The following is a 26454-nucleotide window of genomic DNA, read 5'->3' as shown; positions in this document are numbered from 1 at the left end:
TTATAATAACATCTTAATATGTAGAAATTGGCCTTTTTCCTATAATTATACAATTCTATTCTTAAAGTTCAGATTCCTAAACCAATATATGTCCATCTATTGAAGTAATCAATTTGGTGATCAGATCATCAACAAGCTATAATATTTACTTTTAAATTATGCTAAAAAGTTATTGCAGACATAATCTTCTTTCCAAAGCTAAATGTATCTAGATATATTCAATAATTATAATTCTTCAATACATTCAGAACAATTATAAATTAAATTACTAAATCTATTCTAAGAAAAAAGTCAGACAATTTAAGGCAATCTGGCATAGAAATCTTGTGAAATTAATATTGTCTTTGGTTTTTAAATGGTTTAATTATGAGGTTAAACTTATCAATAATTCTTTCCTTAGTATTCACCAAATGGAGGTGGTGGAGAATATAATATTTTGTTTAAAGCATTTTTAAACTTTTGCTTCTGATTTCTGTAGAAATGCATGAGGTGACTCATATAGTTAATATTTATTAAATATCCCTGTAATCTTTACTATTTAATATGAGAGAAGAATTGCTTAAAAATCATTATGTGATTACCCAATAAATATGCGGTTTGCTAATTTTTTTCCTGAGAAATAGAAATAAAGTGTTTATAAATTGTTTAAAACTTACACAAGGAGACAGTGGTGAGATAACAGTCCAGAAAAATTCATTATTCATCAATGTAGCTTGGGAAAACACTTTCACTAGAAGTTTTATTCTTTTCAAGATTTTATTTATTTATTTATTTATTCATTCATTTATTTATTTTAGCGAGAGAGAGATCACGTGAATGAGGGGAGGGGCAGAAGCAGAGAATCGCAAGCAGACTCCATGCTGAGCACGGAGCCCTGCATGGGGCTGGATCTCAAGACTGAAATCTTGACCTGAGTGGAAATCAAGAGTTGGACATTTAAACGACTGAGCCACCCAGGCATCCCTCACTGGAAGTTTTAAACAATTATCAGAGTATATTCCCCAGCCTCGAGAACTGTGGGACAGTACATTTTTATTTTTTAAGCCACCCAGTTTGTAGTGCTTTGTTTTCGTAACCCTAGCAAACTCATATCCTAGATATTAAGGAAACATCGAGTCCTCGATAATTACAAAAAAATAGCATTTTTTTATATAGAGGTAGTCTAATGCACTAGATAATTATTATTTCTTTGTTCCTGATAAAATACTGATGATGTCAGGCCTTTTTGGAAAGTCTAATAGGCTATATTATCCTCTTTTAACATATGAAGTAGCCCAAATAAGATATATCCATATGTATATTCTATATGGTGGATTTCTCTAAAAATTATCTGATCAGCTCCATCATGTTAATGAACTACAGCTAATTATAAATGTTATTAAAACTGCATTTTATAAAAAATAGACAATTATAATTATGAAATGTATGCACTGCTTTATTTGATTGACAGCACTGAAGAAGTTTCATTTAGATTATATTAAAGGCATATCACATACTTTCTATACCTCATAAATTACTTGTATTTCTGGAGAAATCTTGTTTGCATAGCTACTCAGGCAATTTGGAGATATCAGGTCTTCTGGATTTTGGAAGTAAATTCACCTCCATGTCCCTTTGTCTTATAGAAAGTATATGAAGAAGAATTTGAAATACTTGCATGCAACTAGATAACTCATATTTTGCTGAAAACTTGCAAAAAATATTTTTGCTCTGTAAGTGCCAGGAAAAGTAGTTTTATAGAATATGCTATGTCATCTTTACCTGGAAAAAGTTGGCTTTAACTGTGTCTTTTCTAGAACAGAGCAAAGGAAATAGGGTCGTAATGATCTGTGGTATTAAAAAAATTACTACCTAATGGAATGAACTTTTGATTTTTTTTTTTTTTTACTATCTGAGTGTATAATTTTTCACTATAGGTCTCAATGGGAATATTGCTATGAGCTCTAGCAATGTCTATTACGGTAAGATATTTAACGAGATAAATGATAGTATTACAAAAGGAAAACATCATAGCTTTATTTATATACATTTGATCTGAAATAATAAATGATGCCTACTATGAAAACTTTACTAATATTTCATATGTGGATCGACTCTGGAGCTTTTAGTGGGTCTGCATATCAGACATGCACGTATCACATAAACAGGCAGGGTTGTCTAAAGGAAGCACAGCAGATCACTCAAAACACAATAAAGGGTACCAAAAGCACCCTTATATTTTTTTCATGTTTAGAATGTGGTGATATATTGCAATTTTTATGCACCAGGTTAATTTTGCTAATACCTTATCTAAAAAAAAAATTGGCTTAAAAAGAGTCTGCAAAGAAACACCAGTGGGAAAGAAAATACCAGTAATGCTGAGCAAACAAGCAAATATGCCCCCTGCAAGAAACAAAAGATATTTTCTTCCAACTTGTATGTACTTCTCTCAGTAATGGTATAATATAAAAATAAGAATAAATTTAACCATATCTGAATGAAAATCATCTAAAAAATGGAAAGGATCAAGATGATAATTTTAAAGGATGAATTTTTGTCTACTAGCAATAAATATACACATCTTACATTGTGCATTGAAATGTTGTCTGATAATAACATGAGGCCTTTAAAAAACAATGTGTTTCTTTAGAAAAATGTGTAAAAAAAACCTGTGCTACCGTTAGAAACTCAGTTTTGCAAAGACATAATATCATTAATGGCCCAATTTTATATTGAAACTGTGAGTGACCTTGAACTAAAATCCATACACTGGACATCAGATTTATTGTTTCCTTGAAAATGTAAAGTACCCAACCATGCCTCTGTGAACACTCTGTGCTGCCCAGAGTATTCTGACACACTTTTAAACATAATAGCTCTGCATTATCGAGCTCTTAAATCTTGGTTTTTGTACAAAAAGATATTAGTAATAGCTATTTGTCCCTGAGTGTGTGTGTGTGTATAAAACAATTCTTTAGTACATTTATTTGAATTTTCACGCCAACAATGGAACAAAGAATATTTGACTTAGAGGACATCAATTTTCCTTTATATAGACCATCTATCCGTAACACAGGGCTCTTCCAAGGACAATGTGGGAAGCCACAAGAAAGAACGGATGATTAGAACTCTTAACCAGTAGTAGCCTACTAATAAAAGCTGCATTTGAAAATGTGAAAGTTCTGGTGAAACCTATTATGTGCAGCTTACCAGTTCCTCACCACCGTGCCTATAAGATCTTCTTAAAGGAAATGAGTGCCAAGCTCCATTGTCTACCTAAAGTTTAATTGACAGTATGGAATGGAGAGAGTTTCTTTTCATATTGTCAGAGAACTAAGAAAATAATTTTTCACTAGAAAGCTTTTTACATTTAGAAATAGCTGACAAGATCTCGGGACAAAACAAAGAACTTTCTGAAACACCTGTTTACCACATGGCTGCATAAGGGGAAGAGGACCATATAAGCGGAGTTCAAGCAAGGGGATTACAGTAGTAATAATGCCATGTTTAAAGGCACTTTGCTCAACACTAGATGCCTACCATGAAAATAAGATACTTTACTAATATTTCATGGGCAGATTGACTCTGAAGTCCTCAGTAAATCTTCCTATCAGATAGGTATGTATTACATAGCAAGATGAGGTTTTCTAAGGAAAACAAGAAGGAATTCTTAAAATGTAAAGAAAGGGTACCAAAAGCATCCTCATATCCTTAGACCTATGTCAAGAAGTAAATTTGCATTGTTCTATTCCAAACACATACAAGTATAATAATGATACAGCTCATATACTCAAGGTCATGAAGCAAATAAATTGTAGGCTCAGCCTTAGAAGTCATGATCTCACACCAAACTATAAGACATTACCACGCCACTGCTCCCATCCTGGAGCTTGAACAGCTCCTTGGTAGATAGTTTTCCCAGTAGACTTTACATTGACTTTCATTGGATAAATTATATATAAGGTGTCATAAACATTTTAATTGCTTTATGTACATTAGGATAATATAAGATACAAACATTTATGATCCAACACAGTTTTAACACAGTCTGGCTCTTCTCTTACTACGTGTAGGAAGATGCTGGTAAGACATGCCAAGCTTGTGATGTAAAAGGATAAACAAGTGTTTCACACTATTTTGATGATCCATACACATAATTCCAAATACGTATACACAGTAAGTATAACTGATTAAGGAATTATATGAGCCAGTCAGTCAAAAAATCAGTCACATTTGTATTCAGGTAGAAAATGCTCTGTACCTTCACAGCCCTAGAATGCTTGCTTAGCCCCTCTTTATCGTCGTTCTCTATTTGAGTCACTTATTTGAATCTGTCTTATTCCTCAACTTATGTCCAAAAACAACCCTTCAAAGGTCTTCAATGACTTTCTAAAACTAAATTAATAAAATTTATTTAAACTTTAACACTCTTGACATAGGTCCAATTTTAGATTCCCTAGCTGCTTCATAAATTTATTTCCCTACTTCTAATCTCAAACCCTAGAAAGGACAAGTAGTAACTTTTTCTCCTCTATTATGTGCAAATGTTTTCCACAAAAATCATATTTACATGTATAATTCTCTATTATATCTATTAGCTTTAAACCTTTTGAGACTCGGGGATCTATCTCATTTTTTTTCGTTACAAACTGAAACAAAGTAATAATGAAGTAAATATGTGCTAAACTAATTGAGAAAATAATAAAATGCCTTTAGAATTTAACATTATTGTTCCCATCTCTTCATAACTCTGCCCTTCATTTATCCTATGCCATCCTATTGTTTTGACTTAATATCTGGCATACCTATTATTCCTTTTATGGACCCATTTTCTTTTTCTGTTCTATTGATCATATTTTCTTTAAAATTTCTGGTTTTCTCTTCCTCATTGTGTAGACTCTTCCCCTCAATATTTCTATTTCTATTTCTTTACATGGCCTGATGTACAATTTTAATCTGAGTACCTCTTCTCTATGATTGTGTCTCTTTAGTAATTCTAGTTGTTTTACAGCCTTTGGAGGGTTAGCATTCGAAATAGTAGCTTTTATTTCTTACGTACGTGATGGAGGACTAGGTTATTCTAAGCCCCTCATCTGGGAAAACAGCTGAATAAACTCTCTCTCTCTTTTTCTCTGTCTCTGTTTCTCTCTCTCACGCACACATACAGCTTCTTTGAAAAAAGAAAATAATAAAAAAAGAGAGGGAAAATTTAAAAAAAAAAGACAGATAGCCAGGCAAAATTGAAAAGAGGTATTATCCTGGGTCAAGAGATATACTTGGAAAGTTCGAAAACAAAAGCTTGTTAACAAGAAAGTTCTCTGACACATGAATTATATTTCCATGGTTTTATGAGGGCCAGAAGACAGATTAATAATCTGAGGATTTTGCTTGTTTGTTTGTTTGTTTTCCTCTCACGCTGACACGAACTTCATAGATCTAAGACCATCAAGTGAATAGGTTCTAAAACTTAATCTATGTTGTTCTGTGACGGGTTGGGGGAATGTAGAGGACATTGACTTGAACGTGAACAGAGAAAAAGAAAAAGTAAAGGGAAAAAAAGTAATAACAATAACAAAAACCTGAGAAGTTTCAGCCACAGTCAACAAATTCAAGCTAGAAAAATAGAACAAAAACAAACAAACCAAAAAATTCGCTGGGGATTCATTTAGGATAAACATGTGAATAAAATCAAATAACAAAATCTCTCCTATTTCAAAACTACTGAAGTTGTGCTGTATATATATATATATACATATATATATATATATATGTGTATATATATATATATATATATATATATATATATACACACACATATATGCTAGCTATATCCCCCTATAGTAGTAGACAAAGATGACAGTGGTGGAAGTGTGTCATGATTCGCTTGGCTCAGTATGGTGCAATGTGACTCTTATTACAGTTCATGCAGTCAGTACAGAGGAAAATGTTACTAGGACAAATTCTGAAAAATATCCTGCACTACTATTGTTGGAGGGAAATACAATGAGACAGTATCGATGTACTTTAGGAGAAGAGGAAAATGTCTTCAAATGCAGATGCTCTTCTGTACTAACTCATGCCCTGTGGGGTGCAAGAAAACCTCGTGATGCCAGGATTTTGGTTTTCTCAGTTGGAGAGAAATCTAGAGAGCAAAGGTTAAGTAAAAACTCCAGAAATGAACAAGAATGCAGAAGAATAGGCTAAGTAAAAATAGCAAGATTCCCTGAAGATGAGCAGGAAAAACTAAAGGTAGAATAAATAAAAGGGGTTCCAGGAGGGGTCTACTGCTCTGACTCTAATCAAAACATATTGTTCTCCTTAGACTGGCCTTAACGATAATATAAAGAGCTTATCTTTCCAATCATAGCATATGTCCAAGAATATTTATATATGTATACACTTAATAAATCATAGGTAAATCACAGTAAGTAAACAAAAAATAATTTCTACAAATCTAAAATATACCTGAAAAGAAGTAGATGGAGAGAAAGTGAACAAATAAAACTAATTCATCCATCAGAAACAAAATGCTCTATTCTGAACTGTACTGGTCAAAAGTTATCCACTATTGAGATAGCAATGCTTCTGAAAAGATATAGTGTGGTGTGTGTGTGTGTGTAAACTCTAGCCCAATATGGGGTTCAAATTCACAACCCCGAGATCACGAGTCACATGCTCTATGGACTGTGCCATCCAGGTGCCCCTAGGTGAAGTAATGTTTCACAAAATGGCATCAACACAGGTTCATAACTATCGTAATTATTTTTATATTTTAGGAAACGTAACTAAAATTAAAATATGTTATCAATTTTCACCTAACATGGTGAAAATAAGTTATATTTTCATGATGTTAATTTAATTAAAATACAATATGATTTATTTCATTTAAAAGTTTCCTATATTATTAATATATTTATATTTAATATAAGTTAATTTAATTTATTCTGTTTGTATAGCATACTTTCATGTATTTTGGTAAGGACATTAATTTAGTATCTTTTTTTAGTGGATATTTTGACAATACTTATCTGTTGGGCTTTTAATATACATTGTTTATTAATTTTATGCACATAAATTTTCATATGCACAGGAGATGTTCTGCATCAGAGATGGGTTTATTATTAATTACTTCACAGTAAATAAGTTTGTTGGTTCCCCTTGCCCCAGTGCGTACTCCCCAGTAACACAAAAAGAGCCATGCCAAATATTCTATATGAGATGTCTAGTATTCCATAGGTGAAGGCTGAGGAAAAATGATTTTTCCTTGCTTATTCAGGGGAAGGCAGTGGGTCTCCTTGGAAACATAAGTAGTCTGAGTGATTTTTTGGTGTGTAAGTAAAATCTCCACAGGACCAGATAGTCCAGGTCTCTTAAAGATTTAGAGATATCTCTAAACTCTGAGACTTAATCCCTTTTGACATGTGAACACGTAGGGGGCTGCCTCTCTAGTGTCCCTACCCCTCCCCCCCCCAGAAGTTATGTTTGAGACCTAGTCTGAGCTATAACCATTTGGGTTTCTTGGGAAGATAAGGGATTTTACTATCCCAGAAATCATCAGAATATTTAACAAGGCAAATGGCTGGAGATACAATTCTCACGGTACATGAAAAGTCTCAGAAAACCAGGACTTTTGCAGGAGCACTGAGAAATCTAGGAAAGTTTCGTTTTTACACGCTAGGAATTTAAAAATTCAATTATCTTTCAACTAAGGACTGCTAAAAAAATATGTCACACTATTGATATACTTACAGCTATACTTCAAAATATATCTACACATATGACATCATGCAATTGGTGGTAATAGCAAAAGTAGAATTATAATTTTCAAAATATAGAAAAGTTAAATCTGTTCTTCTATATATGGCAGCTGTATTGCTAAGCTCTAGTCTTCAAGGATGACACCAATTATATCATCCTCTAAGACAATTTAGCAAATTTTCAGGCCCCAGAAATAGCCATGCCTTCTCACCTAAAATGAATTATTCATCCTCTATAGTCTCATAAACTATATATCCTTTTTGTTGTTCTTTTTAAAGCATGCCCATCATGTACGAGTTGATTTAGCCTTACTCTTGATTTCTGATGTTAAGATGCTTCCTGATTTTTATCATAAATGCACATTTCTTCATATGCACACATTCAGTCTTGAATTTTAAAATATAACTAATGAGAGAACTGAACGGATTTATCATCTTATGTCTTTAATCTTGTTCAATAACATTTTTCACCCTTTCTAACAACACTCCTATTTTATTCAATATCTTCAAAACTCAAATTAGTAAGAGAAATCTTTGATGTTAGCTTTCTTTTGACAGAAGATCACCTAGCAGGATCTTGTCTGAATACTTTACACTGCATGCCAAAGCACCATTTCATTTGCATTTTATTGTTATGTGACCTAAACAAGTTTTCCTGCAAGGATAACAGCCAGAGGGAAGCATTGATCTTTTATTCAATTCGGCTTTTCTGTTGTTTGTTATTTTATTAATAATAATGTTTAGTCCATGAATGCCCATTCGTCTTCTTTTTCTTGTCTCCATCTCTGCTAAAATTGGAGAGTTCTTTGCTGAGATTTGCATTCACTGAAATCATGTTCAGTTGAGAATAGTTACAACAGGTGCTTTAAGATGTTTGTCTGTTAGTGTCAACATCTGGTTTATCTCGGTTTTGGACTCACTTAGCATCCTTTGTTCTTCAGAATGTGTCACATATTTTGTTTCCTCATATTTCAGCTAATTGTGACTGTGTCAGTGATACACAGAAGGTGAAGTTGTGGGGCTATGGGGTCGTGTTATTTTTCTCAGCCAGAATTTGTTCCTCAGTTTTAGCGAGCAATTCTTGGCTAGGCTGCAACTGCAGATCCTGTCTCGAGCAGCATCTGTGGTCCCACGTGGGATCCGTTCCTGTAACTGAGCTGGTTTAAACCGTGGTTCAAGGCTCAATTAAAATGTGGTGAGGCCTAGTTTGGAAATCCACTCATTTGTTTTTGTTTTTTTTTTCCTTTCTGAAATTGCTCTAATCTTTTCCAAGTTCATAGTTGTGCACCTTCTTCTGGTTTCCTAGGCCAGAAAAGGCTGGACTGCGTGTGTAACCCCAGGTACTGTACATAGCACACAAACAGCTCGTAGTTCCAATTAAAGCCCACAGAGAGGTGCAGGGACGCCTTTGCCTCCCTGTCTCTCCTCTCAGTGGGCATGCCCCCCACCCCACCCTGCAGAGTCTCTCTGCTTTTGTGCAGTCTCCAGTAGTTCTGCATTATCTGTATGTCCTTTTGTTTTTTCATTTGTTTTATAGTAAAATCTCATACCAGTTGGTTTTTGTTCCTCATACCAGGAATCAGAATTAATCCCTATTCTTGAGAAACCCAAAATAGTCATCTTTTTTTCATGAACAAATAAATGTACTTTGAAATATTTTCAAAGGTTTTTTAAAAAAATTTCTGATTTTGTGGTCCTTAAAATTATAGGTGATGATTGCTTGTAGCTAAGAATGAGTATTACAACAACCTTTTTAATTTGGTTGAAACAGTATTTTCTGCCCTGATAGACAATATAATATTTGATCAAATATTTATACATCTATGAGGAAGCACAGATCTAAGTCTTATATTAGGATAACCTCTTTTTTATTGAAGGAGTAATCAACCTTTTACATATTCCTTTTCTTCATCTATAACATGGGAATAAGATTTTCAAATAAATTCCTATCAAATGAAAAGACGTGGAAATTTTAAAATTTCTGAAATAAATATTTAAAAAATAAATATTATTATTCTTTATTCTAGTTATTGTTATTCACTTTCAGGAACATAATACTTCATATATATATATGCATATGTGTGTATATATATACATATATATGTATATAGGTTTTTTATGTATCAGATTAAATAAATAAATATATATAAATAAATATATATAAATAAATATATATATATGTTTAGTAAATAACCACCAACAGCAGAAATATGTCCTTGCAGCTACTGTACATATAACAAAACAAAACAAAGCAAAACCTGTTGAATTTAAACCAGCTCACGTGTGAGAACTAAGGAGAATATTTATTAATGTTCATATACCCACTGTATTTTTTTGTATATTTTTATATCTATTGCAGTGCCAAGAATCAAAATATTTTCACTTTGAAATAGTTTATGGGTAGATAGGACCCATCAAGATTTGGGGAATTTTTTAAGTCTATTTCCTAATCTCTGATATATTTATGTTAGAGCTAATGATTATTGATTTTGTTTGTTTGCATATTAATTTTTCCAGGTAAGGTGGGCTGGTGAGACAGAATTAGTAGAAAGGGTCTTGAGGAATTTATATAATTTGAGAACTTTTCTATTTTCATAAGCATTTTTTTTCATTACCTGTCTCTCTGATCCACAGTAATAAAACCAGCTGTGTGTCAGAAGAGGAGAACAGATGCACTCTCCTCTAATAGAATCATTTTCTTAAAAACAAAAATGCAAGCACGTATTTTCCAATCTGACTACTAACATGCAAAAATCCTTCTGGGTATTGCAGAGTTTATAATGATTTCTTTCAAAAATGAGGATGAAGAGAGGATTGTGTGCAAGGACCACTACTAAAAACTCTAGCTAATGGCTTTGTACAAATTCAGCGACGAAGAAGTATCACATTCCGAATACAGGGAAAATCATTTATCTCTATTGTCAGAGGTCCTTTAGGTGATAAAAGGGCCTACCTGATGATGAAATGAAGTATTTCAACTGAATGAATTTAAGGGCTCCTTTTAATCTACAAGTTCTAGTATCTTTCTGACCCTAAATATAAGTCATCATTAGTTACCAGCACCAGCCACAGTGTCGGACATATAGTGGGTTCTCAATAAATATTTATTAGAAGAATGGAAATCAAATGTATACATAAGTGCTTTTTATGTATCTGATTAAAAATATGAAGGTGACAAAAATTATGTGAAGAACTTATTCAAAAACAATACCTTTAAAATAAGGTAGAGTCCAATCTAATCAGAATATGCTATAAGGGCACCTGGGTGGCTCATTTGGTTAAGCATCTGGCTCTGATTTCAGCTCGGGTCATGATCTCAGGGCCTGAGATTAAGCCTCATGTCAGGCTCTATGCTGGGCTTGGAGACTGCTTAGGATTCTCTCTCCCTCCCCCTCTGCCTTTGCCCTCATCACTTAATTAACAAATTATTAATTAATTAATTAATTATTAAATAAATAAAACTAGAATATGCTATAATGAATTTAGAAGGGAAAAAAGTATGAAAATAGAGACCTGTAAAAGATTTTAAAGGTTTCCTCCAAATCGGTGATCTCAATAGTATTTCATTTTTAATGTATATTTCCACAAGTCCTGATTGCTTACAGCACACAGAACTCTCTATAGCCACCGATTCCCAGGAAGTACAACAAAGATTTCCATTCTTGATTTTCCTGCCACACAGAACAGTGACTCCAGTATACTGTTGGCCCAAAGCAGGCAAGATTGAGGTCAAGGGTGTGGTTGGCTGAAGGTAACTGCTGTTTGAGTTAAGAGGCTTTGTGGTATTCTCGAATTCATGAGTCAACAAGTCTCTCTTCCCACCCCACCATTAAACTAGGCACATCTCTCTGTGTTAAGAGATACTCCATTATTAGAGAAAAATATAAATATATATTTGAAGCCAGAAACTTTAAACAAGATGATAGGTGAAGCATTAGTGACAGCTTTGCCTTCTGAGTAAATGGTTCACTTGGTATCATTTGCTTACACATTTTTCACATGAATGGTTTTGCCAAATGAATAGTTTTTGCATTAATATACTGGGTTCACATTTGCAACCTGCCCTTTAACAAAATGCATTAACAGCAGGGCTTAAAAATGAATAGAGCTTGAGTCTGCGGTATCACCTCTCTGTTTTCTTCTAAATCCTTTTATAAGAGCAAAGATGAAATGTGGTAGCCATTAAAAATAATTTTGTGGGGAAGAAACTACAGAGTTTCAAATAATAGGCAATGTGATGGTTTTAAATTTCGGGAAAACTGGGATAATTAAAAATGTTTATCTATGATTCGATATCAGTGGATGTTTTTCTATAATTGGGAATAAAAGAGAATTAAATGTTTTTGAGTTAGTAAGAAAACACCTCTGAGAAGAGCTTACACAGACATGAACACACTGTCTTATGCCCTGTCTTAGTTAAGTTTCAGGGAACCATTTTTGGTTTGTTTGCTTGTTTTTATTACAATGTTTAAGGAGCACAAAGAAAGAGAAAGAGCTATTACATTCAGAGAGAAAGAACACAGTTGGTCAGCTAATATGAAGGGGCTAGTAGATGATAGGGAAGGAGAGTTTTCGGGAAAACTCTTCAGCACCGGAGAACACTGGGACAGAGCTGCAGTTGTACAGGAGAAATGCTTAGCAATCAACAGAACGAAGTGTGCAGAAATGTGCATGATAGTAATAACCCCATCATTAGAAAACTTTTTGGTTTTATGTTAGCCAAACAACATTATCTGAACTACACATTACATGATTATGTAATGATTTATGTTTGAGCAGAGATTCTTTTATATATATAATTTTAGTCATGTATTTTTTTTTTTTTGCAAACAGGCATTCGTGGCTTTTATCCAAATTCCATTTATTTTATAGAAAAAGTAATAGAAGTATTACTGGCATTATACTTCCAGGCTTATGCATGCGCGCACACACACATCCACATATATAGATGAACAAGCAGGGATAAGTGAGTGTTACAACATAACCTCTGACCTCTCAAGTGTATGGTTCTCTCCATTCCAAGGATAATGCAGGAAGCAAAAGAGAATAAAATAAAATTTATGGAAATGTGTGCCAAAGAACTAGACAGAATATTTCTTTAAAGAACATGTGTCCTTGAAGAAGGACACCAAAAATAAAGGAAATCCTGTTTATACTCCATAAATCTCTCCATTAATCTATAAAATGACTTCCAGTATAAGCAGTGAGAAAAAATATTAGTCTGTTGTTATTATCAACCATCACTACTGTCAGTCCTTCTTACAAAAAAATTCTTGAGAATTATCTAAGTCTTAGAATGGGGTAGATCATGACTAAATTACATAATACAAGTAATTCATAATCATATTTATGGAGAGATGATCAAGTTTTAGTTTTAATAACATTATATCTCCATAATTTGTATTACTGACTGCCTTAGAAATTGCCTTCCTTAGATAATAGAGGGAAGAAATCTGAATATAACTGATTCATATATATATATATATATACACACATATATATGGGATATATATGTGTCACATATATATATATGAGAAGACAGCAGATGTCCTTTTTAAAAAATATATAATATCCATCAATAGAGAAAAGCTATTATTACTGGTAAAGGAGTAATGACATTTTTTCCTTTACTGCATACCCTTTTCTTCTTGTTCTTGTACCTATTTTTTTAGCTATTTTTTTTAAGTGTAGTTGACGCACAATGTTACATTAGTTTCAGTTGTACAGCCTGGTGAATTCAACAAGTCTGTACATTATGCTATGCTCATTACAAGTGTAGCTACCATTTCCTACCATATAACTATGTTATATATATATAATTTATATATATATATAAAACACTATAATATACTTACCATATTACAATACCATTAACTGTATTCCCTATGCTTTGTTACCTAGATTTTAATAGGACTGTTTTTCTGTGTGAGAGACATTGTACCTCTACCTTTACCTTTTGTATCAGAGTGATGCTCGTTCGCATCTACTTAACCAACTTATTAGTTTCCAAAAGATGCATTTGTCACAACAATAAATGTATATGTTAATCTATGAAGTGAATTACATAATCTGTTTACAAAAACCATGGTTGGCATAGAGAGAAAAAACATTTAAAAACTTCTTTTGGATATATTGTAGATTTAAAAAACAATACAGCTGAAAATGTGGAGGAAGCAGAGAAAACAAGAAGAGTAATACAAATAGTTTCTCATTTATCAACCCATACACTCTAGCTTCTATTCCTAGAAAGATAATTTTCCATATTTAATTTTAAGTAATGTGTTTGTCAGGACCATTTGAGTATGCCCATATCTTGCAGCAATGACAAAGATGAAGACCATTAATTCAAGAGAAAGACATTTATTAAACATTTTGAAAAAGAGTCGAAGAGAGTAAGAGGAACCATAACAAACAGGAAATATCCAATATCACCAAAATAATAACCTTACATAAGACATTCATATATTGGTCTCCTCCCTAGTCATTAGCCTCTTCAATTACCATGGAATGGGCAAAGAAAGAAGCAATGAAATTTTCTTTTCTTTCTTTTTTTTTTTTAATTCCCCTTTGCATCTCTGGGAGAAACTAATGTAGACATTTGCTCAAAATGAATTCTCAATAAATATTATAGAATTCAACAGAATTAAATTATATTGACTTTGTAGGTTAAATGCATCTTAATTTTATTCAAGCATCTATTTTTTAGAAAAGAGAAAGTTAAAATGAAAACACTTAAAAATTTAGTCATAAAATAAAATAAGCATTACAGACTGTCAAATAATTGAGCCAGCATGCAAAAGAATCAGTGTTTGATGTCAGAAGTAAGGGGTGCTTTATGAAAACCCTCAACAATTATAAATGCCAAAGGAAATTTGATATAATTGAGTGTTCTATAATCCACCTGACTATAGCCAAATTATTGTTATCATTTAATATAATTTTGATTATGTGCTTGTCAAATAGCTATATCTGAACTGATTTATCTTAGCCTAAATGGTTCATATGACAATTGAATTAATACAAACCAAATAGAGTTGTACTGAATGAAATTGCACCTACAAAATCATTGCCATTTAAATAACTAATCCAATTAGTGATTAAGTCTCAAACTCACATTTTTAGATACTAAGATAAATTTTCTGCACAAATTTTCTTGATTTATCAAAAACATTTGACACAGTTGTTCATTAATTTCTCCCTGATGTATTCATATGGCTTCTAGGGGACTTCTTATGTCTGGCTTTGCCTCTATCCCATTGACTTCATTGTTAGTCCCTCTTCATGGCTCCCATACCAAATGGCGGAGTGTCTCAGATCTCAGAATTTGGTTATTTTTCCCTCTATCTTCACAGGTTCCCTGAGTGATCCCTTCCTGGCTATATCACCCATAGTTCTAATACACTCACATCTATGTGTTCATATTCCTTCCACATCCAGACTAGCTTATCGAATCACCTGCCAAAATGGGAATATGTATATGACATCTAAAACACATGTTCATTGGTGAACCTCGAATATCCCCCCCGGAACTCCTTTACCTGGAGTCTCCCCTCACTCCATTTGATGGCAACACCACCCTTCCAGTTGCTCAAGCCAAAAGAGAGAGAGAAAGAGAGACATCCTTGATCTCTCTTTTTCTCTCACATACCAGAACACCACATTCAGTTCATCGGAAAATATACAAGCTTCTCTTCAAAATACATCCAGTCTTCTATCCCTTTTCCTGGCACAACTGCCATTACTCATTCTCTTCACCGTCATCTTTCTCTGGTATTATTGTAGTCACTACTGTTTCCACCCTTGCACTCAAGTTTAATCTCAACATAGTAGAGTGTTATTTAATATAAATTAGGTTATATTACTCTTCATCTTAAAACTCTCCGATAGGTCTCCAGTTCTATCAGAGCCTAGAAAGCCCTGAGTTAATGTCTCTCTCTTCACATAACCACCAACGAAAATCTGCCCCCATCCCCTGGCTTTATCTCTTCCTACTGTCCCTTCACAGGTTTCCTTCCTGCTCCTTCTTATATGCCAGGCATTCTCCCACCTTAGGAACTGTGCCCTGGCTTTCTCTCTATCTAAGATACATTTTCCCCGGAAACCACACATCTGAAGACATCATCTCATTCTAGCCTTTATATAAATTTTTTCTCAGTAATGTCTGCCTCAAATAACTTTTTAAAAAAATTTCAGTCTTGAGAAAAGCACTTGTAATCCCCTTTACCCTTTTCTACCTTTTGATTTTTTTATGTCACATAGTTTTAAAGCATACTAAATAAATGGCTTATTTATTATATTTAATGCCTTGTCATGTGTCTCCCTCTCAGAATATAAACTATGTGAGTATAGAGATGTTTTTCTTTTGTCCAGCAGCTAAAGCTATCCTTAACATATAATTGCTCAATAAATATTTATTGAGTGAATAAATAAGGCCAACCCCCATAAGTGATGCAGAGAAACAAATTACATCAAGAAGCAAATACAGTTATTTTTTACGTATTCAGTCTGCGTTTAGGTATGGCCATTATCCTCAATAGAGAATTTTACACAAGGCACAGGAAATATTTTTAAGTATGTAAAATATAAAGAAAGAATCAGGGGCACCTGGGTGGCTCAGTCATTAAGCGTCTGCCTTCCACCCAGGGCGTGATCCCAGGGTTCTGGGATTAAGCCCCGCATGGGGTTTCCTGCTCTGCTGGGAGCCTGCTTCTTCCTCTTCTGCTCCCCCGCTTGTGTTCCCTCTCTTGCTGGGTGTTTTTCTCTCTGTCAAATAAATAAATAAAATCTTTAAATATATATATATATAAAGAAAAAATATATATGTGAAGAATCAAAGCAGTTTTGCTTTCTCATAATAATTTGCTTAAATTAATTTTTAAATAAATACATGGAATACTATTAATAAATTCCAGGAGTGCATCACTAATACAATTTAAAAACATAAAGCATGATTTCGTTTCCAAAATAGATTTGAGAGGTTTCACCAAGCATGAGTTAAATCATCTTAATTTTCCCAGAAAGGTGCGGCATTCTGATTTCCTTACAAATGCGGTGAAGCCATGTTAGCCGCACGTTAATGGTGCATCTTCAGCAGCGGCTGTCAGGATATCATTCTTCCAAGTTGAGACAGAAAAACATATGCTGCTCCTTATCACAGCACGACTCTAACTTCACTGCAGGGATAGAATGTTATAACCTACTAGAATTCCCGGGCATATTTCACATGAATGCTCGGTAAAGACCACACTTTGGTACACAATAAAATAAAAGAAAATGTTCCCTGGAGGCAATCCAACATGCTGAGACTTACCTATTTTTTCCATATTAAACAGGACTGATGAGTTTGAAGAGATGAAATGCAAAATATATTCAAGGAGGATAAAGTCAAAGGCCACCAATTAGGTGAGAGTAATTACATGACTACAGAAAAAAAAATTGTGTTTGGCAAAGTTGATCTTGAATCAATGAAAAGCTCTTTTAAAAGCTGAATAGCCATTAGAATTTTTTTAACATTTCAAACACATGAAATAGGGTAGAAATAAGAACATTTTTTTTTTTGAAATGTTCTATTCGAGATTTGAAAAAAAATCAAGTTTAAATTGATTTGTAGCTTTGAGATAATTTTAAAATGTTAGGTTTTGTTTCTGACTGGGAATCTTACAAAACAGTTATCCTTGATTGTAGACTTAAAGCTTCAAGGATATTCTATGTTTTTCAGCAGTATGCTATCTGGATTATAAATTCCTTAGGGCTAGGGTTTTTTTCCCCCCTACTTACAATTACGATGACAAATTTCACATGGGTTTTACTATCTCTCACACACAATCTTCAATGGCCTGGCGAGAAAAGCAGCTCCGGCAAGGACTCTAACGTCTTTCTGAAAAGATGTTTTCTTTCTCACCAATTTAAAAACCAAAACTAACGGCGTTTACAGAAAATAGCATTACAACTACAATAAATTTATGCACAATATTTAAATACAAGGAATGAAGTAACATGCCCCAATAAATTAAAGCTGTTTTAGATACAGAAAGTTTTTGCAGGAATCGCTTTCAACCATGAGATACAGAGGTCTCAGAAGCTCGTGGGCACACAGGGAGATAGTTTTAGAAACGTTTCTCTAATCTTTTTTTTTTTTTTCCCCTCCAATTGGGACTACATTTCTACTCTTAATTATTTAGACATTTAAACAATCTTTGAATGTGACCAAATTAAAATGAAATGATTTTTTACTTGCACAGAGCAGTATGTTCGCCACAGAGCTATTGTTTTGAAGTAATTTCAGTGTTTTAATTCACTCCTAGAAGTATATGGGTAGAGAAAAAAAGTTAGCAATAAAATAACATAGGGTCATATCCATATATAACATAATGCTTTCTTAAAGGCAATCTAAGTTATCCTTAAAAAATTAGATGTCTTACCAATCTTTACAGTAAAATGCCTAGAATACTTTTGTCTTCCAGTTTTATTGAGACATAACTGACATACAACAACGTGTAAATTTAGGGTGTGCTGCTAAAGATTTGACTTACGTATTATACGAAATAATTACCACAAACATTTCAGTTAACATCCGTCATCTAATATAGGTACACACACATATTTTTTTTCCTTGCAATGAGAACTCTTGGGATCTCCTCTCTTACTGACTCCCCCATTTATCCTACAGCAGTGTTCACGACAATCATCTCGATGTACATTATATCCCTAGCATTTATTTATCCTGTAACTGGAAGTTTGTCCTTTTCGACCTCCTTTATCCAATTTTCCCTACCCTATCCCCATCTCTGGTAACCACAAATGTGATTTCTTCCAAGTTATTGTTTTGTTTGTTTTTTTGCTTTGTTTTGTTTTAGGTTTCACATCTGAGTGAGATCATACAGTATTGGTCATTCTCTGTCTACTTCATTTCACTTTGCATGGTGCCCTCAAGGTGTCCATCCATGCTGTTACAAGTGGTAAGATTAACTCATTTTTTAATGGCCAAATAATATTCAAGGCAAAACATTCAAGGCAGAAATGTCTCGTGATGGTTAATTTTATGTATTTACTTAGGCTATAGTGTCCAGTTTTCAAGTTTCTTGCTAATCTAGATGTTGCTGTGGACAATATCAGCTGCTGTGTATTTTATAATTATGATTAACATTTACGATCAGGTGACTTTAAGTGAAGAAGATTACCTTGCATAACACGGATGTCCTGTTCCAATCAGTTGAAGGCATTAAGAGCAAAAACTAAAGTTTCACAGAGAAGAAGGATTTCTGCCTCAAGACCCTTAACAACCAAATCCTGGCTAAGTTTCCACCCTGTTGCCCTGCCCTATGGATTTCTAACTTGCCTAACTCTACTATTATGTGCGATAGTTCCTTAGAATAAATCATAATATAAATATAGGTAACTATAGATATAGATATAAATATAGGTGAAATATAGAGATATAGAGAAATAGATACCATTATTCTACTGATTCTATTTCCCTGGAGAACTCTGATAGATATATATTTTTTAATTTACACCTATATGAAATCTTATTTTGTTACCTTATTGATTGTTTATAGTAATATAATTGAAATAAAGTTGAATAACATGATGCTTAACTTATAAATTAAATACTATGTGAAATTGTAAGGATTAAGACTTAACTAAAACTATGAAATCATGTTAGAATTATCTGTTCTAGGGACACTTGGGTGGCTCAGTCGGTTAAGATTCTGCCTTTGGCTCAGGTCATGATCCCAGGATCCTGGAATTGAGTCCCATGTAGGCTCTCTGCTCAGCAGGGCATCTGCTTCTCCCTCTCCCTCTGCCTGCTGCTCTCCCTGTTTGTGCTCTCTCTTTCTCTGTGTCAAATAAATAAATAAAATCTTAAAAAAAAAAGAATTATCTGTTCTTAAATGCTATTTTAAATTGAGTTAATCTTATTTTAAGAATCTATGTAACTATTGACCTTTCATGGAAACCCTAATGGTTTAAATCCAAACAATAATTTGATCAGAATTTGTGATTCACTCTGTTTTACAAATCCATAGCAACTTAGTCTCTCTTGGAGAAATAATTTGACTATAACATCTTATTTACCTGAAGTGAACTTCATATTTTTTTAAGGATTTTACTTCTAAGTAATCTCTATACCCAATGTGGGGCTCCAACTTACAACCCCAGGATCGGGAGTCACATGCTCTGTCTACTGAGGCAGCCAGGCACCCAAATTTCATATTTTTTTCAACCAGTGTATAGTCTAGAAAACTCATTCAATCTCCTCTGTAATCATTTACAAAAATACATTAATTTGTTTGTAATAATTATATATGGTTGTTTTATTGCTTATAAAGTTTTCCTTTCAATTGATGAATTCATCAAAAAAGGAAGTGTCATTTTTGCTTTAGTAAAAGATTTGTTAATTGTTATTAAGATTTGTTATTAAGAATAACATTGTGTGTGATAATTTAACACACTGAAAAATATATTTTCACATGTCATTGTGCACATTTTTGTAGACAGCAATGGAAAATGCTCTCGGATTTAGGTAAAATGATTCTAGTACCAATTTCAGTGTGTGTGAGAGGGAGTGGGGGTGTTCTTCCTCACACCACCAAGCAATTCTGTGACAACAGCTAGGTGCCCTACGGTGTAATTCAATTCTGACACTTTCTACCTAGAGATAGCATCAGACCCCCCCAGGTTAAGAGCTCAGTGCTATAAAACTGCCCACTCAAATTCTGATGTCAATCACAAGTCTGAATTATCACCCCAACTTCTGATCAAGTAGCTAGAGGTCAGGTGTTCAACAACCCTCTTTGGGTTTGCTTAATTTGTTAGCCCAGAGAACCCAGAAAAACATTTGACTTCCTAGATTACTGGATTGTTCTGAAAAGATATAACTCAGGAATAGCCAGACAGAAGAGATGCGTAGGGCAAGATATGGGGAAAGAGTAAGGAGCTCCCATGCCCTTTCCAAGTGCATCATTCTTCCCCAATCTCCACAACCAGAAAGCTCTTCAAACCCTGTACTACTGGAATTTTTATGGAGATTTCATTACATAGGCATGATTGTTTAGACTACTAGCTACTAATAATTAATTTAGCCACCATCCCTTCTCCCCTCTCCAAAGGTCAGGGGGTGGGACTATCGTTCCAACCCTCTAATCATGTGATTGGTTCTCCTGGCAACCAGTCCCATCCTTTAGGTGTGGTCCAAAAATGGCCTCATCAACATAAACTCAGGGGTGGTTAAAAGGGGTTTGTTATGAATATTAAGATACCTTTATCACTCTTATTATTTAGGAATTCCAAGGGTTTCAGGAGCTCCTTGCCAGATAGAGGAAAAAGATTAACAAATATTTATTATTATAAATCATAATATCACACACTCCAGGAACTATGAAATTAGATGCTATGCGGTAGATGTATCAATAAATCACAACATTAAAGGTAAATAAATCAAAGTAAAATTGCATTAGATTTTATTTTCTAATATTAAAAATATTCTACACACTTGCTAAAACTAGCATACAGAAAATAAAATAAGACATAAATTTCTGACATGTGATTTTGATATTTCTTTGACATTCATTACAAACAGGCAGCATATTATACTACAAATTGACATTTACTAGAAAAATACAGATTGAGCATTTCCATTACTGAACTGTTTGTTTATACCTAAGTTTTCAGTTGAAATATCCTGATTTATCCTTCAAAAACTCTATTTTTTTCCTAGAGTATGCGAACTGCACATATTAAACCTCTTAAAATATGGATGTGAGCAATTTCATTCCATTAACATTTAAATATGAGTTGTGTATTGCAATTACAACAGTATCTAACTGAAATGAGAAAACCGCGGATTCCCACTAAGAGAAGATGAAACATCAAATAAGTTGCAGTACCAAACGAAGCCTGAGAGCTATTAATTTCATCACACTGTAATACTAAGTGATATCTGCACTTCCTAGAAAAGCCAATAAATTCATCTATATACAGAAAATAAGAATAAAAGTCAATTAATAGTATAATAGCAATCAATCATTATATAAACATGGCAATGATATTATGTAGCAGTTAAACTGTATTGTAAATGACTAACGTTCTCAAGGTAATGCAAATAGAACAAAGATATAAATTAATTAACAAACCTTTTGATTTGTGAAAATCTTTGAATATACTTGCCACTTAAACTCAGAAGTTTATTAGGCTTTGATGCTGTACATCTATAAAGTATATTTCACAATCCTATACTTCTGATTTTGATTAACTAGAAAACAATTATCATAATGAAAAGCAATGGACAGATCAAACAGATTACAGTGAAAGAATATTCTTTGAGGTGAAAATGAGTTTTCTTTTAGACATACAGAATTGGAAGGAACAGTGGGAAAACATTATTAGAGATACCCTAAAGGGTCAGGTAGATGGACGTCAAAATAGTGCTTTTATACCAATAAAGCTTTTTGGAGAATGCCACGTAGACATGTGAATAAGCGTGCTGCAAATATTTCACCCTAAAATTAGATATACTAGCTCACCCAATAAAGGATAAAGTTAAAGGAGCGGAGTGGTGATCCATTTCTATACCGATTATGAAGGAGATATCCCCAAGGGAAAGAAAACAGCCGACCCAGTACAATCCTGCTGATAATTACTGTACACAGTAAACCAAGTAATAATATTTGCTGGGCAAAAATTTTTATCTATGGAAATCTCATAGCATGATGTACATGATTTAGTATTACTAACAGGATACAAACCACACTCCGTGGATTTACGACACACGGCATTCTGAAAAATGTGATGCAAGCATTGTAATATTCTTGTTATAAAACAGAGACGTTTGATAATCTACACGATCTTCATCACGCTCCACTTTACTTAGAACGTATAACTATTACTCTGGGACAGAGAACGTGTATCTGACGTGAGAAAGAAGTACATAAAGAGCCAGACGGGATGCTCCAGAACTCTCTTGACTTTACCTATGCTACTTTGTTGTTTGTATCGTTGAAATTAATCCTAAAGCTTGACACTGGCAAGATCTCTGATTTCGTGTGTTTATTTGACAATCCATTGGTGGTAGGAACTAAGATTTGCACCACGAGAGGATGGTCTTTCAGCCAGAATGTAGCTGCCTACCCATCTTTGGTATAAAGTGACAAAAGCTTTAAGATAAATCATGGTAAATGAATATTACCAATGGATTTTGGAGAAAACAGAATTAGATCAAAGAGAACTATTTAAATGAACGCTAGGGAGTACATGGAGGAAGAAACATTAAAAAAATATTGTATTCCCTGGCTATTTCTAGCAGCTTTGGAAAAATCTAGATCTTTGAAAGAGGACGATATTGTAGAAGTAAGTAAAGTTGTTTGTTTTTTTAAAAAAAAAATATGTATCAATGTATGACCTTCTTGTGCATTTTGGTTTACCTGGAGAGATGACCAGTTTTCTCGCAAAATAACTGGAAGTTTTTGATTACCCATAAAGTTATATATAGTTGAAGGCCTGGCTAGGTCAGATGACTACTGAATCCCAAGGACATACTGTTAAAGAACTCAAACACTTTAAAAAGAAATGCTGGGGAGGGCACCTGAGTGGCTCAGTCGGCATCTGCCTTTGGCTCAGGTCGTGATCCCAGGGTCCTGGGATGGGGCCCTGAATCGGGTTTTCTGCTCAGTGGGGAGTCTGCTTCTCTCTCTGACTCTCCCTCTGTGCCTGCTCTCTCTCCCTCTCTCAAATAAAGAAATAAAATCTTAAAAAAAAAAAAAAGAAAGAAAGAAAAGAAAAGAAATGCTGGGGTGTCTGGGTGGCTCAGTCAGTTAAGCGACCAACTCTTGATTTCTGTTCAGTTCATGATTTCAGGGTTGTGAGATCGAGCCCCACATTGGGTTTCACCCTCAGCAGGGAGTCTGCTTGGAATTCTCTCCCTCTCCCTTTGCCCCTCCCCCTGCTCATGCACGTCTCTCTTTCACTCTAAAATAAATAAACAAATCTCAAAAAAAAAAAAAAAAGAAATGCTAACAGAAGTCTGATGAATAATTAATGGAATGATCTCTTAGAATTGATAATGGAAGGACATGTCACTAATTTTAGATATTACTTAAGAGGAGGGATTATTTAAATACTTAATATTGATTACTCTTAGTTTGAGAAATAGAAAATATCCATTCTTCATTTTATCACTATTAATACACTTAGGATCTAAGTCTGTTATATAGTTGAATTACCTGTAATATTAAACAGGTCATGGCTCAGCTACCTTCCATACTCTTCAATAACATAGAAGAAGTAAATTAGATTTCCAAATCTCCCTCTTTTCAAAAAACCAGAAAACCTTAGAATTATATTTACAATGCATTTATATTACACATACACATACACACACAACTATTTTGAAGAAAAACGTCTGGAAACTTCTTGCATAAAGAACTTAAACTTTCTCTGTCATGTTAAAATATATTTTATCTTAAAGCTATGATAAAGCAAGTGTTTAAAGAAAAAGGCTCTTCAATATCGCATTTTTTAAATTTTCTCTAAAATCCTATAAAAGCAAAAGATCTTTACAAGACTACCAAAAATCTTAAAATAGTAAATGTGTTTTTTCAGTGGTTACAAGATTTTCTATTATTTTTTACCTAAAAAATTAATGAGGATAACAATAAAACAAGAATTCTACTTTATGTGGATATTTTAAATGCTGATATTTGCCTGCATGAAAAAAAAAATTCTCTCAACACCTTTGAGACATTAATTTTTGTTTTAATATTGTTCTGCTTCACTCCATGTAACATACAATATTCATTATCAAGTTTAATGGGAGGAAAAATGAAAATTTAAAGTTCTATCTTTGATTTTGTTGACAGCCGATTTAATGCTGTCTATACAAAGCAAATTGACTTTATGAGAATATGCTTTTAATATATATGCATGAATATCATTGTTTTGCTATGCATTTAAAATATGAAAACAGTTGCTTGCTTTTAAGATTACAAAGGAAAACATGCTCACTTAAGAAGATTGGAATGTGATTGAAATATGATAAGACAATAGAAATTATCTAATATCCCAATTCCTGTGCTTAAGTGCTGTAAAAATTTGGCATATATTCTCCAATATTTTGTAACGTAATTACACATATACATGCACATAAATATACCCATGTATTGAAATGATCATATAACTTCCTTTTTAGGTATTTTTCCCATGAATGCAGTTTTATACAATACCCATTGGTGACCATAAATGATCTTATCGCTATTTGACAATATATTTTCAAATAGCCTGTATATCTATTTAATCCAAGTGTAAAAAAAAGTGAGTTTTTCATTTTTTAGTTATTTTTACTTTTCTCACTCATTTTTATTGTATTTTACTGTAATAAGATCATAATTTTTGAATTTATTTTTTTCTAAAGACTAAAACCTGCCCCACTTTATTTTTTCAAACTCTCTTCCCTTCTAGAATTTTCTAAAATAGATAAAAGTACTTTGGCAGTTTTATTATTTGTATTAATTCCCAACATTGTGGAAATGCATAGAATTTCAGTCATCCTTTTTGTCAGAGCATTTCTTTAATTTGACCTCAAATTCATCAGATTTCCACCAGGTTTCCATGGTTTTACATTTTCGTCAATTTTTCCTGCTAGGTGGTAAGTTTTTTGTTTTTATCTTTACTGTAGTTCTGTTGATCATTTGAGCTACACAGGGGTTCATTGTTTCTGTTTGCATTTGCGGATTTGGGTTTTGAATATACAGCATCAACATCGCTTTCAAGGGCACAGTTATAAAGGAAAGTTTTATTGAGAGAAGTATCCCTTCCTGTTTGTTCTCTCAGTTCCACCCTCCTTCTTCTCATTCTATTTCCAGCTCTGCCATGTAAACAATCTCACTGTTGTCTGTCTTATTTCAGGACTGAGAAGGAGAACAAAATCACCTGGCGATCCCTTATATCAGAAAGTAAGACAGCCTGTACAATAATATAGGAATTCCTCATTCCTACTGGCAGTAAACAATCAAACACGTAGAGAAAGAAAACCTTTCTCCCATAGAGTATAGTTGTAATGAGTCAATGAAGAAGAAATGATGGAAGAAAAAAGTCACAATTTGATAATCACAAAAATAATAATTGTTTAAGTCAATAATTTTTAATAGTTGAAAATAGCGAGTGTAAGAGGAGAAACGGGATATTTAGAGTTATAAAATATCCTCCATGAGGTACATATCAATTACACAAGGCAAAATCTTACTGGATCTATAAGGTAAATCATAGGATCACATTATGTTTTTTCCTGATTTTGTTAGAGGAGGCAGTTAGGTTCTGACAGGATACCTGGAAGTCAGCAACCACGAAATCATGGCAGCTGCTGGCAAAGTCAGAGGCCTGTCTGGCCGCACCCACAAGGAGCAGGATCAAACTAGACAGATCCAAGATGACAGTAGCCCTAACAGGAAACCCTTCGGTTTAGGAAGAAAAAGAGTAGAAAACGCCCCAAGTAATAAATATTCTGCCCCCTAGTTAACAACTGTCAATAAAAGATAGAAACCCAAGCCCCAGGGATTGCTGCTCTCTCTCCGTCTCTCTTGAGCTTGCCCATTCTTCTATCTGGAGAGTCTACTTTTCACTTTAAAAAAACTTTCCCCCTTGTGTTACTTATCCCCTGCACTGCTTGTCTGTCCTTGAATTTATTCTCACGACAAGACCAAGAACCTTTGGCGAGTCCTTTGGT

The sequence above is a fragment of the Ursus arctos genome, unplaced genomic scaffold (genome assembly GCF_023065955.2).
Source record: "Ursus arctos isolate Adak ecotype North America unplaced genomic scaffold, UrsArc2.0 scaffold_11, whole genome shotgun sequence".
Lineage (NCBI taxonomy): Eukaryota > Metazoa > Chordata > Mammalia > Carnivora > Ursidae > Ursus > Ursus arctos.
This window is presented reverse-complemented; position numbering follows the sequence as displayed.